This window comes from Pongo abelii, chromosome 19 (genome assembly GCF_028885655.2).
Source record: "Pongo abelii isolate AG06213 chromosome 19, NHGRI_mPonAbe1-v2.0_pri, whole genome shotgun sequence".
NCBI lineage: Eukaryota > Metazoa > Chordata > Mammalia > Primates > Hominidae > Pongo > Pongo abelii.
The window spans coordinates 66,556,741-66,571,515 of NC_072004.2; the positions used below are offsets into that span (position 1 = coordinate 66,556,741).

The 14,775-nt window shown below is 53.0% G+C and overlaps 1 long non-coding RNA gene across 2 annotated transcripts; it reads left to right on the plus strand.

Moving 5' to 3' along the window:
- The first annotated feature begins 1,035 nt into the window (after positions 1–1,035).
- LOC134760489 (uncharacterized) lies at positions 1,036–12,897 on the plus strand. 2 transcript variants are annotated; one of them, XR_010137973.1, is made up of 4 exons: positions 1,036–1,498; positions 1,904–2,125; positions 2,451–2,576; positions 11,493–12,897. It is a non-coding gene; the product is annotated as an uncharacterized LOC134760489 (long non-coding RNA). The 2 variants fall into 2 exon arrangements; XR_010137972.1 differs by having other exon boundaries at positions 1,036–2,125.
- Positions 12,898–14,775: the final 1,878 nt, after the last annotated feature.

The window sequence follows — 14,775 nt, forward strand, 5'->3', positions numbered from 1 at the left end:
ATTTAATACGACCCACAATACTATGGCTGGGCCTGGGTTATTAATAATTTCCATGGTCCTGATCATTTAAGCCTTACTCAAACAATTACAAACAGCAACTGTTACTATTATTAGCAGTATTTCTATGATTAAACCCAAGCCCAAGACCACTATGCAATGCTGAGTGCTGGCGGGGAGAGTGGCTGCAAAGTGTGTAGAAGAAAGAGCATTGCACTGGGAGTGGGACAGGCCTGAGTATTATTCCTCCCTCCCTCTCTGCCATTGCTGACTCCTCAGGCAGGTTACATCATCTCTTTTGGCCTCAGTTTTCTCATCTATCAAATGGGAATTTTGAAAGGGCAGGGTGAGGATCAAATGAAGTAACGTGGTGTTCATCACAAGGAGGAACTCACTTCCCTTGTATTCATTCGACATGTATTTATTGAGCATCTGCTGTGTGCCACACACTGCTCTAGGCCTTGGGGATTCATGCAGCTCCTTATGAAGCTGATGTTCTAGTGTGTTAGTTATTTGATATGAAGAGTTATTTTATTTAATTAATTTATTTATTTTATTTTTTGAGTCGGAATCTCGCTCTGTTACCAGGCTGGAGTGCAGTGGCACGATCTCGGCTCACTGCAACCTCCGTCTCCCTGGTTCAAGTGATTCTCCTGCCTCAGCCTCCCGAGTAACTAGGATTACAGGCACGTGCCACCAAACCCAGCTAATTTTTGTATTTTTAATAGAGACAGGGTTTCACCATATTGGCCAGGATGGTCTCGATCTCCTGATCTCAGGTGATCCACCCACCTCAGCCTCCCAAAGTGCTGGGATTAGAGGTGTCAGCCACCGCGCGCAGCCATGAAGAGTTAGTTTATAATGTGAGGTCTTGGCTTGACTGACCATACCAGATAGCCTGGATATGATCAGGATATTCCTTTGCTGAGACTCCCACCACAAGCATCTATACCAAAACCAGTACCACTATGACCATTATCATTATGACCACCACCAGTACCATCACCATCATCACCACCACTGCCACCATCACCACCACTTCTAACAACACCAGCACCATTATGACCGTCATCCTTATGCCACTGTCATCAGTGTCACTACCAGCATCACAACGATCACCACCATGACACGGCCACAGTTATCACCATCACTATGATCACCATAGTCACCACCACCACGGCTGCCATGGCCATGGCCTCCAACACCTACCTTCCTACATCTGCACCACCACGAGCAGCAGAGATTCTTCATGAGGGCAGGATGCACTGGCCCTCCCTTTTCCTAGGAACAATATCAGAGGCCTCATGGAGCCACTGCCTGCCTGAGTATAACTCTCTAGTGTTCACGACTCCTGGCCCCAGACATGAGTGGGCTCCAAAAGTTTCTCCCTGCTTGACAAGCCACACTGTCTTCCCAGCCCCATCTCTCCTAATCCTCAGCACTTAGAGCCACAGCTGCGGGATATGGCATGGAGAGAGGGCTTGTAGGGGCTGACCAGCAGGTGGGATCCCAAAGGGGGCACCAAGAGGCCAGCAGTGTTCCTGGAGAGTCCCTCAGAACCATCTCCTACAATAGAGTGCCCATAGAGAGGACTCCTCCCCCTACCCCCCACCCCCAAGCTTTCTGGTCCTATAGTGACTCTAAGGAGAAAGGGTGGAGAACATCAGTGCAATTCCACATGGAGCTGGGAGTGGTAGTCGCGTCAAACTGCATCTTTAGGAATCAAATGGGAGGGGCAACTCCTCCCCTATATAGCTCTCCACCCCACCGTCACCCTGCCCCTCCAGGAAGGCAACCTCCTTAATACACACTGTCTTCCCTGTCCTCCCATTCCACTCCACCCCCCTCATCTCAGCCCCTCAGCAAAACACAACTCACAGCTCCCTGTGCCTCATGTCCCCAGCAGTTGTTAGGGAGCCAGCCTGCAGCTCCAGCCAAATTCCAAGCAGAAATGGGATTGCAGACAATGAGAACTCACACTTATTGGGACGGCCTGACCCCCTTAAACTCCACTTCAGTCCCATGAGGGAAGTACAGTACTGGGATCACCATCTTACAGAAGAGGAGACTGAGGCTTGAAGAGGTTAAGCCATTTGTCCAAGGACCTCCAGAAGGAAGCAGTGGTACCGTAAGTGGCCACTGTTCTGCACCAGGCCCTCAACAGTCACCTTCCCCGGTTGCTTCTCCCATCCATCCCAGCCCCTCCAGCCTTCACCCCAGCTAGACCAGCAGCCACCCCATGGACTGGGGAGATAGAACTTCCATCTCAAAGGAGTGAACTCTGCCCTCCAGCTACTACTCAGACTCTCTCCTGACATGTATTTATAGAATTTAGCTTAGGGGGCAGGAGAGGAGGGGTGGAGGCCAGCCAGGGGAGTGATCTTCACCAGTTCTCACTTTTTCTGCTTTGGGGGAATCGCTTCCCCTATCCTTCAATTCCAATGTCCAACCAGAGGAGGGGTGAAATGAGGTGGGCAAGGAGACAACCATCTCCAAGGCAGAGAGCCAGGGAGAGAGCGGATGAGGTGGGAACCTCCCCCAGCTGCATCCCATCTGCCCCGGGCAGGCAGCCAGGCAAGGTAAGTGAAACCTGCTGCCCCCCATTCAGAGCTTGCTTAGTGGCTTTGAAGCATGATGCAGTGATTACCTCTGAGCTGACTCCTTCTGGGCTGCAAGGGGGTTCTGTCCAATGAGGGAACAGGGTGGGGCCTGGGGACTGGTCTGGGGTCAGCGAGTTTTGATTCTGGAGCTGAATTAGTAGTGAGAGGGGCGGGAGGAATTAACAATGTTGGAGTCCAGTTAGATTAACTTGAGCATCAAAGTGGGCCAGTTGCACAGTGCCCTCCCCCATCGTCTGCTCCAGCCTCAGAGGCTGGTGTGCCTCCACCCTATCCTGGAAGGAGCCCCATCTGACCCACATTTGTCAGCTTCTCCCACCTCCACGCCCTTACCTGTCTTCTCTTTTCCTTTGACATGACAGTAGAATGACGTCTGCAGTCGTCTTCCTTCCAGGTCACCCTCCCTCCCAACACTCCCCCATGTGGCACCCATACCTTCTGTCAATGTCACAAGATCTGGTCACTTCATTCAAACGTAGGTGTTGTGGACTTCATCTTCCCTAGGCTTTGTGTCTTGGAGAAGGGGTACCCAGAGTGGGCAATGCTAAACCCAAGTGCTTGAATGGGAAGGGCACAGAGAGTACCCCATACCCCAGGGCAGCCATCTCCCTGAGTCTAGGAGCCAACCCCTTACCTCCGCCTTCTGGTCCTGCCTCTCTCCTCACCTCTACAGCACACAGTTCTCCTCCAGGAACCTTCCTCTAGGAAGTTCCTCGCAACTCTCAACTTTGATTCTTCCCGGCCCTGAAGGACTGCGGAGCTGCCTGACAGTTCTGAAGGATCCAGTCATCTTTTTCACTTTTTGTTTTACATCCAAGGACAGGCAGGATAGTGTTTTGTTTGTTTTGCTTGTTAGTTTGTTGCTTTGTTTGTTTGGTTGGTTTGGGGTTTTTTTGACAGAGTCTTGCTCTGTTGCCCAGGTTGGAGTGCAATGCTGCGAGCACAGCTCACTGCAGACTCAAACTCCCAGTCTCAAGTGATCCTCCCACTTCAGCCACCATGAGTAGCTGAGACTGCAGGTGTGCACCACCAGGCCAGGCTAATTATTATACTTTTTGTAAACATGAGGTTATGCCATGTTCCCCAGGCTGGTCTCGAGCTCCTGGGCTCAAGCAATCCACCCATCTTGGCCTCCCAAAGTGCTAGGATTACAGGTGTGAGCCATGGCACAAGCTAGGATGTTTTCAAGAGAAACTAAATAGGCTACACCATGGCTGGAACAGCGTGAAGTCAACAATGGGAAGATAGGAGGAAGAGGCATTGGGAGACACGGGCGCTAGTCTATCATTTATTTGCTGTATGGCCTTGTGACAGTCCCTTCCTTGTTCTGAGCCCCCCTTTCCTCGTTTGTAAAGTGGGCGTAAGATACTAGTCTCACCAAATTACTTCGAGGAGTCAAGGAAGTACTGTAGTGAGTGTGAGTGTGCTTTGAAAGTCAGATGAGCTGGAGAGATGTCAATTAGTCTTACTCTGTTTGATGCTGCTGCTGCTGCTGCCTGTGGGCTGGAGGCCAGATGAGGGGTGAGATGACATTTCAGCACTGGAGACCGAGGCCCGGGGTCCTTCCTGCTGTAGATAAGAGCCAGAGCTGTGACAGGCCTCCAGCTCCAGCAAGATTCCCACGGGAATCGCTGGGGTAGGAGACGTCCCAGGCTTCAGCTTATCTTCACTTGGACTTGTCTGGGAAGTGGGGTCAAGTGCAATTGTCTGGGTTGGTTTCCAGCAGGGGAGGGCAAAGGGCATGGATGCACAGTCTGGACTAAGTCCCGCCTCCCCTTCAAGGGAAGACCCATCTGAGGGCTCAGGAAGGGGAGGAGGTGAAGGAGGATCATTTCCCAGTGCTGCCATTGCAAGGCCAGGTTGGCCAGGCCAGGGGACCCCTGAGACAGGGCTGGAAATTTAAAAGCAGAAGACTGAGTCACCAGCTCTTCCTGCACCAGCTCTTTCAGTACCACCAATGCCACTTGCCAAGTCAGTGCTTTCCTCCAAGGAAGGAGGAGAGAGAAATGCAGCCCCACCCTCGAAGAAGCTCCAGTCTGAGGCCTGGAAGTCCCCCTGCTCTGAGGAGGGAGACACAGTCCTTAGGAGGGCAAAGGTGGGTCTGGAACTCGGAAGAGAACCTCAGTGCAATACTCCTCTCCTAGGCTCTGGGGCTGGTGGGTGGGGGGCAGGGAGGGGGAGATACACAGCCCATGGCCTTGGGGAGGGATGTCTAAGGAGTTCCCCAATCAAACAGGACCGTGTTCAGCCAGGCACGATGGCTCATGCCTATAATCCCAATACTTTTGGAGGCCGAGGCGGGTGGATCACAAGGTCAGGAGTTCGAGACCATCCTGGCTAACACAGTGAAACCCCATCTCTACTAAAAATACAAAAAATTAGCCGAGCTTGGTGGCAGGTACCTGTAGTCCCAGCTACTCGGGAGGCTGAGGCAGGATAATTGCTTGAACCTGGGAGGTGGAGGTTGCAGTTAGCCGAGATCGTGCCACTGCACTCCAGCCTGGGCGAGAGCAAGACTCTGTCTCAAACAACAACAACAACAACAACAACAAACAGGACCGTGTTACATCTGGGGCAGGAACACAAGCGTTCTCAATTACACATTCTAGGCTGGGAGTCAGATTTCAGAAGTGGAAGGTAGCCCAGAGACCATCAACAGTAGGGGAGACTGAGGCCCAGAGACATATGCCACATGTTCCAAGTCACTCAGTAAGGCAGTTGCAGAGAAGGGGATTATAGAGCATTTTCAGCAGGTGTGGTGAAGAAGGCCTGGGCTAGGCCCCTCAGCATTGCCCCAATTCTCTGTGTGTCTAGAAGCCACTCACAGTGCCCCTGCATACCTGTGTCCCCCGCCTGTGACACAGGGGAACTGTCCTTCCCACATGGCCTCTGCTCCTGCTCCCTGGGGAGTCTGAGTCCCGGTTCTTGTCCAGCCCAGCCTACAGGGTGCCCAGGAGAGGGGAGGGAGGCAGGGTGGGGGCACCTCCTGAAGGAGCCAGCGGGGGAAGTGCTGAGTCGGCACTCAGAGCCCCGGCCATCTCCTCTCCTGTTCCATTATTCATCCCTATAGAGGCTCTCCCTCCTCATTCCCGACCCAGGCCCGGTCTTGAGAAATGTCTTTGCCCCCGCCTCATATGCCCCCTCCCCCTCAGCTGGAAACTCTTAAGCAAAAAGGTCGTCAAGATGATTAAATGCGAACAGATTTTCAGCTCTTTTTCCACTTTAATTAAAAATGTGCTCTCCTTTCAGAGGAAGCTGGAGACAGAATTGCGGCTCCCCAAAGGCCCCTGGGCTGAAAATCGAGGCAAAAACACTGAGAGGTGTCTGAGGGCTGGCCTGTGGCGGCCTGAGGTCAGGGGCCTGGCCTGGAGCTGCCAGTGCCGCAGGCCCTGCCAGAGAGAGCAGCAGGGCCTGGAGGCTGGTGGGCACTGGGAACAGGGCAAGGACACAGGTGGAGGGTGGGATGGCTGGATCTGGAGTGGGGTGGGATGGGGAACAGAGATACTTCATTTCCACACTATTGGGGAGCCCCCGGTCTGGGGAGGAGGGGGACCAAGTCACTGTCCTCAAGGAGGACTACGGTCTGCCACAGAGAATTCAGGCTAGAACACGGATCAGCAACTCCCAGGCAACCTGGGGCAAGCCCAGGGGTGGCCCAGTGCCCCTCTGTCCAGAGCCCAGAGACTGAAGAATGCGGGCGCACACAGGAGGCAGCAGGATCGGTCTCTGCAGGCTTCCCTCAGGGGAGTTCGGATGCCAGCAGGCAGAGAGGTGAAGCTTACATCAATACAAAGATGGGGAGATTGGGAGCAGGCAGAAGCCACCAGGAGGAGGACTCTCCCCTTCTCCCCTCCCTCTTTCTATCATAGATCAAGAGGGAAGAGAGGAGAGGGGAGTGGCCAGGGAAGGGATTTGGATGAGACACCTGAGAACATCCGCAGGGGGAGGAGGGGAGGATGGAGAAGCCGGCACAGGCAGCAGGAACAAGCAGAGCCCACAGCCCCTGATCGAAGATGATCTCGTTTCCGGTCTGGCCCCAGCCCTTGGCAGGCCCTGGAGTGGAGCTTCCCTCCAAGAGCGTAAGGCAGGAGTATTGCATTTGAAGTTCCTCTTTATGTTCCCAACCCGCCTCTGCACTCCAGTGGGACAGGAGACTGCAGAAACGGCTGCTGGGGCCCAGAGGGAAAGGCCTCCCACCACTTCCTGTACCTGCGCTGGGGTGGTCCCCCTGCCCTGCACTCCGAGTGGGGAGTTGGTCCTTAACCCAGGAAGGAATGTGATCTCTGCCTGCCAAACCACCCTGGTGTTGGGGGCAGCCCACTGCCCAGCTCCCAGGCAAGAAAGCAGTTCCCCATCACTTCCAGGGAAGGGGCCAGACTGTAGTGGGGCACCCAGGACCCTTCAGAATCCAGCCTCCGTATCTTTCCAGTCCTATCTTTACCACCAGCCCTCTCTGCCACCACTGAGAATCCCACTAAACAAAGTGAGGGGGGCCCTGGAGGCAGGAAGCCACCGACTCAGCCGGGCTCAGAGAAGGCAACAGGAGAGTTGGCCTTGAACCGTGGTAGACCCTCACAGGGGAGAGGGCAGGGCACTCTGGGCGGGGCAGGGGGTGCTGCTTGCGAAAGGGAGTGGTGTGGATGGAAATGCTGAGCTATCAGTTTGGGGGCAAGGTAGGGGATGGGGCAGCAAATGGATTGAGGGGAGCTGGCAAATTCTGAAGTCCCCTTTCCTGGTAGGTGGTGATCACTGCCTCTCTTTGAAATGCCCTTCCTGCCCACAGGCAGACAGCAGGCTCCAGGTCAAAACCTCCTGCTTCTCTGAGAAGCTCTCCCATTCTCCTCTCTCCTTTCAAACCTGGCAGCTATCTGGATGTCTCTGATTCCTGTCACCCTGGTTGGTCCAGCCTCTCTCCTCCTGGATGCTTTGGTAGAATGAACATCTATGTCCAGAGCTTGGGTACAGCCTCTCCCGCTCTCCCAGTGCGGTGGGCTACACTGCACATCCTACCCGGACCAGCAGCTGGCACCTGCTTCTCCAGGAAGGCCATCTGGCCAGGAGAGGAGAGGAGCACTGGCCTGGTGCTAGAGCGTTGGACCTCTGACAGCCTGAGTCCCCTACTGCAGCCCCTATGCCTTTGGCCTTCCCACCTACATTCTACTTTTAGAAAACCCAGGGCCTCGGCAGCAGAGAGTAGCGTATTTTGAAAGAGTCCAAATGGAGCAAGTGGGGAGGGGCAGCGACCAGGCGGGAAGCGCATCTCCGTTGGAGGGCACTGCTTTGCCCGGAACTCACTATTCTTTCCCAGTGTTAATTATCAAAATTAACCGAACACTATAAATAACCCAACTTGGAGACTTGAAGAGCCTCACTTCTAATTAATTCATTTCCAATCAAGGCACTTCTACGCCCCCCTACCCTAGAATCTGACGGATGGGAACCTCATTGTGCAGCTTCTTGAATATCGAATCCCACCGTCCCTCTCACTCCTGAGCTGTGAACGCTCAAAGAGAAAAGAGAGAGAGGAGGAAAAAACACTCTGCTTTCTTGGAAGGGGGTAGCCTATAAATAACCCCATATTGGTGCATTTGATGGACGACGTTTGTGTCTAGATAGGCTTTTGTTGGGATGAGGCGATAGAGAGGGTAGGGGTGGGGTGGTGGAGACTTCCATCTGCCGCCTCGTTCACTGGGCAATAAATTTTAAAGCAAGACTGTGAGCACCATCCAAGGCCTCCGTGTTGGCTAGAGCTGGGGAGACTGATCGATAGAAGGGGAGGAGGGATGGGGAAGGAGAAAAGAGAGAGAGAAAAAGAAAGAGAAAATGCAAGCTCTAGGATAAATGCAGGGAGGAGGAGAAAATGAGAAGGGGTGAGGAGAAAGAACCAGAGAAGGAGAAAGGAGGCAGAGAGAAGAAACAGAAGGGCAGGAAGAGAAAAGAGGGGTTGGAAGGAGGAGGAGGGAGGAGGATTTTTGTCCCCACCTTGCACCGTGACCCTGGCCGGGAGACCCAGTGAGCAGCTCCTGTGCTGTCCCACCTCGAGTTCAGCTGCCTCATGCCCAGATTCTCCTGTCTCCTCTCCCGTGGCAGTTGGCATCCTTCAATAGGTCATGTGGCCTGTGTGCCCCACCCACATGCCCTCACAGCCCCCCGCAGGCAGGCCCTGGCTCCTGGTTCCCAGCCCTGGGGGAAAGGACCCAGGTCAAGAGCACAGAATCCCCCCACCCCAGCCCCCACCATGCGATTTGCTCAGCACCTTCCTGGACCAAGTGACCTGTTTGACTGTACTTGAGAGAGGGAAGTAGGGGAACAGAGACAGAGTTAGAGTAGAAGAAAGGAGGGAGAGACAAGGAGAGAGAGAGAGAAAGAGGAACTGAGATGGAGAAGAAGAGAGAGGAAGGAGAGAAAGACAAAGACTGAGGCAGACATAGAGAAAGACAGAGGGATAAAGGACAGTGGAGAGCGATGGCTTGGGCTCGCTGACTCTTGGTCCCTTGGTGTCCAGATCACAGGGCCTGCTGGAGATCAGGTGATGGGGGCCAGTGCTCAGTGGGCTTCCTTGAGGGCTCTGACCTTGGGCAAGTGACTTCCCCTCTCTGAGTTTGTCTTCTCCATCTGCAAATTGATGGTGACGTCAGCCCTTTCCTCCTCTTGAGGTGGTTGTGAAAATTAAATGAAGCTAGATGTGTGCAAAACTCTTAACCAGGGTTCTGGCACAAAATGAATGCTCAATTTGCGATTGCTGTTGTTATTATTACTAGCAGTACTAGTAGTAGAAGTACTAATCCTAGAAGTGGTAGTAGTTTTGTCTTCCTTGTCTCATCCCCTTGTCGTGAGTGCTTCCAGGGGGACAGCACTGTCACCTCTCCCAGCCAGGCAGACTGTTGCACCAGCCACCTCTCTCACCAGACAGGGGCTCCCTGAGGCCAGGGACATCCTGCATCCTAGGCCGGGGCTTTCTGGAGTGTGTCCCCTCCATCAGGTGGGGAAATCTTCTCAGCGGCACAGCCCAGGTTTTCTTCTTCCTATGAGTGCCCCACCCCAGCCCTTCATGGCTAGAGGGTCCTGTGCATGGGGAGGCTAGTTGATCAATGACCGAGTGGCCACCTGTGGAGCCCAAGGCCTGGGGGCTGACTAGCCAGCCGGCTTCTGCACTCTCTCCCCATCTCTGACCACCTCGCACAGCATACAGTCCATCTGGTCCTCCTCCTCTAGCTTCAACTCCAACTGAGATTAAGAGATGGACCAGGTGGAGAGAGTGGCCCTTTCCCATCTACATCCTGTCCCCAGGCCTCTCCTTTCAGCATGCTGGGGAAGGGGCTGCTGGGAGGCAGCCCCCGGGCAATCTGATCTCCATTAGCCCCTTCTCTGGTTCTCATTACTGCAGCCAAGGCAGCTTCAGAAACTGTAATTTCCCTGGTGACTTTTCTCTCCTTCCTCTGCCTTTTGAGGTCCCTCCCCCATCCCAGTCCTCCTTGGAGGCCCCTCCTGCAGTAGGCCAGCAATGGGGTCGCCCAAACTTAATGGGGGAAGAACCTATGGTGTGACCCTCAATCTCAGCCCAACTCTGGATCTTAGGGGGCAGAAGGCTTCCTCCCCACTCCCACTTCCAGCATACACCCCCAGAGTCTGAGACAGGGCTGCTGACTGCTCCACTGGGTTCCAACAGAAGGTCCCTGTTGGGCTCCACAGCGCCCAGCCTGTGCCTGGCACTGAGGGAGGCAGGTTGGAGTGAATGAGCTGCATGAACAGTCAAGCAAACTAATGAATGAAGACATGGCAGCAGGGGAGGGGAAGGAACTCAGCTGCAGAAAAAGCTGTAAGCCAACGGCTCATCACTCCTCTTTCTCCAGCCTCACCACCTCACCATGTCCCTCTTTGGGACTGTCTTACTCCCTTCTACTCATCACCTCCTCCAGGAAGTCCTCCATTTCATTACAGCCTGAGTGACTGATGCGGACCTCAGGTACCTTGTACTTCTCTGCCTGTCACCAGCACTCTGCGGTGTGGCTGGTGCTTTCCTTCCCTCTCCGCCCACCCGGGTGCTGAGCTCCTTGGCGAGAGGAGTGATTGCCTCTTTTATCTGAGTGTCCTCTTTGCCTAGAGCAATCCTGCGTAGCAGATACTCAATAACTGTGGGTGAATGAATGTATGATAAAGGAGTGAAGGAAGGAACAGATAACCAACAACAGCTTAAACAGCCACTGGTAGAGGATCAGGGACATAAAAGAAAGCACCTCCATGGACTTTAGCCATTAAAAGCTGTGATTGGCAGGAAAGGTGCAGCACAGGGAGAGTATCAGGTAGAAAGAAGTGAAACCGCAGCTCTAGGTAAACTCCTTGCATCATGTGCTCAAAGACCAGAAGAGGGCCAGGTGCAGTGGCTCACGCCTGTAATCCCAGCACTTTGGGAGGCCAAGGCGGGTGGATCACGAGGTCAGGAGATCAAGACCATCCTGGCCAACATGGTGAAACCCTGTCTCTTCTAAAAATGCAAAAATTAGCTGGGTGTGGTGGCGGGCACCTGTAGTCCCAGCTACTCGGGAGGCTGAGGAAGGAGAATCGCTTGAACCTGGGAGGCGGAGGTTGCAGTGAGCCAAGCTCATGCCATTGCACTCCAGCCTGGTGACAGAGCAAGACTCTGTCTCAAAAAAAAAAAAAAGAAAGAAACAGAGAGGAGCAATTGTATGTGTTTTTTCCTCTTAAAAAAACCCTCTGTTAATGTCACATTGCTATGTTTACAATTCACAAGTGACATTTTAAGGCCTTGCTGATGCCAGTGAGGGCAGGGAGGAATTCCCAGATGAACAGGAGAGACTGCGGGCAGGGGGCTGCCATCATCCCGTTCTCACGTCTCTGGCTCTTTATTGCTTCCAGCCCCTCCCCTGGCACTGGACAGTGGCCTGGCCCAGCCCAGATCTACTGGCGAAGGGAGAGAACTCCCTGCTTGCAGGGAAGGGCAGCTGCAGAACCCAAACAGCCTTGATTAAGTGTGTAAATGGACAGACCTGGGCAGTGCCCAGATGGAGTGGCAAACATTGTCCCTGCCCTCTGGGGCTTCCAGGATGATCCAGACACACAGATGGGGACAGACACGAATGGACAGCCGGGGTTGAGAATAAAACAGAATTGAAATCAGACTCTGTGTGTATACACATACATATAAGGGGACTCTTGCTCTTTTCTCTACCTGGTGAACTCCTATTCACCCTTCCAGGCCCAATTCACTTATCCAATCATTCATGTATTCATTTGTCATGGACATCTGTTTCTCAGCACCACTTTGCCTTTTTGTTTATGGGAAACTTCCTCTTCCCAACTCTTTTATGGAGAGAAGTTTACTTTCACTCCACCTTCACCCCTCTGCCCGCTCTGGGTGTGGCCATGTGACCAAAGCAGGGCAAATTTGCATACAATAACCCCAGCCATCCGATTGGTTCAGGGATAGGAACATCACTATCTCCACTGAGAGTAAGCCCTGAACTTTCTTTCGGGCTGCATGGAAAGAAGTGCTTTCTTTGTGCTGGGGTTGCCACTCCCTGGGAGAGCTTGATTGAGAATAAAGCTGATATATGGAAAAAGCAGAGCCAAGAGATGGTCAGTGGTGACATTTAACACCTGCACCTAGCTTTAACCGGACCTCAACCCTAACCCTACTGCCGTAAACTTAAGTTATGTTGAGCCATAAAGTCTCCTTTTTTTTCTTAGTCAGGTTTGAGATGGACTTCTGTTATTGACAACCCAGAGGTTCCTGACTAACATATCATTCATTTGTCAAACACTGTGCTCCTGCTCTATGCCAGACTACACAGAGTGGTGGAATCTGGGGATGACTGCGACCCAGCTCCTGCCTTCAAGGAGTTTGGAGTCTCCTAAGCCTTGTCCAAATGCTGCTTCTCTGTGACTACTTGGCCAGCTCCCACAGACAGTGAGCCCCCTTCTCCCCTCTGCTTCCCAGCACTAGGTTCACACTATTCATTCAATGAATATTGCCAGGAGTGGTGGCTTATGCCTGTAATTCCAAGACTTTGGGAGACTGAGGCAAGTGGATCACTTGTGGCCAGGAGTTTGAGACCAGCCTGAGCAACACAGGGAGACCCCACCTCTACAAAAAAATAAAAACATTAGGAGATGTGGTGTTCACACCTGTAATCTCAGCTACTCGGGAGGCTGAGGCAGGAGGATCCCTTGAACCCAGGAGGTTGAAGCTGCAGGGAGCTATGATTGCACCACCAGCCTGGGCGAGAGTGAAGTTCATTGGTTACCTACTTCAGGTCAGGCCCTGTGTTCCTCCTATTGTAGAATTGTCCCAGACTATGTCTGTCTCTGCCTCTTAGACTGTATGTTCTTGGATAATGGGCGCCATGCTGGTGAATCCCCAGTGCCTAGGGCTGTGCCTAACGTGTGCTAATTGCTTGTGTTTATTGAATGAATGAAAGAATGTGCATTTCTGTGTGTTTTTATGTGTGTTGGGATGAGGGAGTGGACAACCAAGGAGAAGGACAATATGACATAGCACCCATAGCTGAGGAGAAGGTCCTGGAAGGTTGTAGATCCAGCCAGGGCTCAGCCAGAAAAGCCAGCATACGGCTCTGATCAACTGAATAAGAGCAGATGTCTCCCTGCAGATAGATGCCTTCCCCACATTTGCAACACAGGCGTCCCTGTCTCAGCACCAGTCCTGAAGAACTGTCTCTGGAAGTTTTTCCCTTCTCCAAGCCCCACCCATAGTGTGCTGCCTGGCCACTACATGGATTTGTGTGAGGGCTCAATGTAGCCTCTCTCTCTCAGGCTGACAGGGGCCATTCTTCACACACAGCACTCTCTCACCAACAGGGCCTGGGGCCTCCTCAGAGCCATGGAGGCAGGGATTCACGGACTGACAGCCAGGTCTCAGGTGAGCCAAAACTCCCCACCCTTCCCCTGGCTGTCCTGCCACTTTATCAGCACCAAAATCCTACGACGACTTCGTCTTTGCAGACTGAGCTCTTGACTGGGAGTTAAGATGACCCGAGTTCTGATTGCAACCCTGCCACTGTCCGAGGGTAACCTTGGAAACATCACTACCCCCTCCTTGAGCCTCGGTCCCCATCCGAAAACTGAGCGGCAGCGCCAAATCCCACACCATTCCTGGGAGATACGAGGGCAGAGTGACCCTCCCTATCTCAGGGATGCAGGCTGAAAGGGACGGAGGCAGCTGGCTCTAGCCTCTCTGCACAGATTCTGCAGCACCCAAAGCCTCACCTTCTGACCATCCTGACCTGGGGATGCCACCTCGGAGGAAACTGGTCCATAGTTCATCGTCCAGCTCCCCCACCTACAGAGGACATTCTTTTCTCTCCCTCTGGCAGCAATCCCCCAAGCTAATTCTCCTAGTAACCCCCTGTCTTCCACTGTCCCCAGTCCTCTGAGTGTGGCTGGGCACCAGTGGTCTGGGTCTCCTCCCCAATAGAGACCATCCTCTCTGGGCAGCAAGGCCCCACTGCTATCTGCAGGGTTTCCTCCCTCCTCCCTGCCTTCCCCGCCTTCTCCACCTTCTCCTGTCTCCCTGTCTCTGCCTTCCTCTCTTCTCTTTTCTTCCTCCTTGAGCCCTCTTCCTTTGCATTTCCTCTCAACTCTCCCCTTAGTCTGTCTTTAGCTGCTTCTTTCCATCCCATCCTCTTCCTCTCTGATTCCTTCTCCAGACACCTTCCTCCTTGGTTCTCTTCATTGTGCTCCTCTCCTCCTTTTTCTTTCCCTTTCTCTCTTCCCATCCCTCCTCCATTCCTCTCCCTTCTCCTCATCTGTTTCTCCAGCTCTCCCATCCTCCCCCTGGGTCCATCCTCCCAGTGCTGTCTGCAGCTGGGTAAATTTCTATAAACAATTAAGTTTGTAATAAATTCAATTGTATTACATCCTTATTAGAAGCTTATAGCATTTGGGAAGAGGGATTTGGGCAGCTAAGAGGCTGATATCCTCTCTGAGGATATCAGAGAGGCTGAGTGCCTGGAAGTGGAGTGCTCCCATTTTCAAATTAACTTGAGCTCCACATATTTCATTATCTCCCCACATTTCCCCATGTCAAATGATCCCAAACATCTCTCTTTCCTTCCTCTCTGCCTGAGCATTTCTCCTCCTCTCCCTTCCTCCAGTCCCAGGAGATAGACTGTTGCAGCAGGAA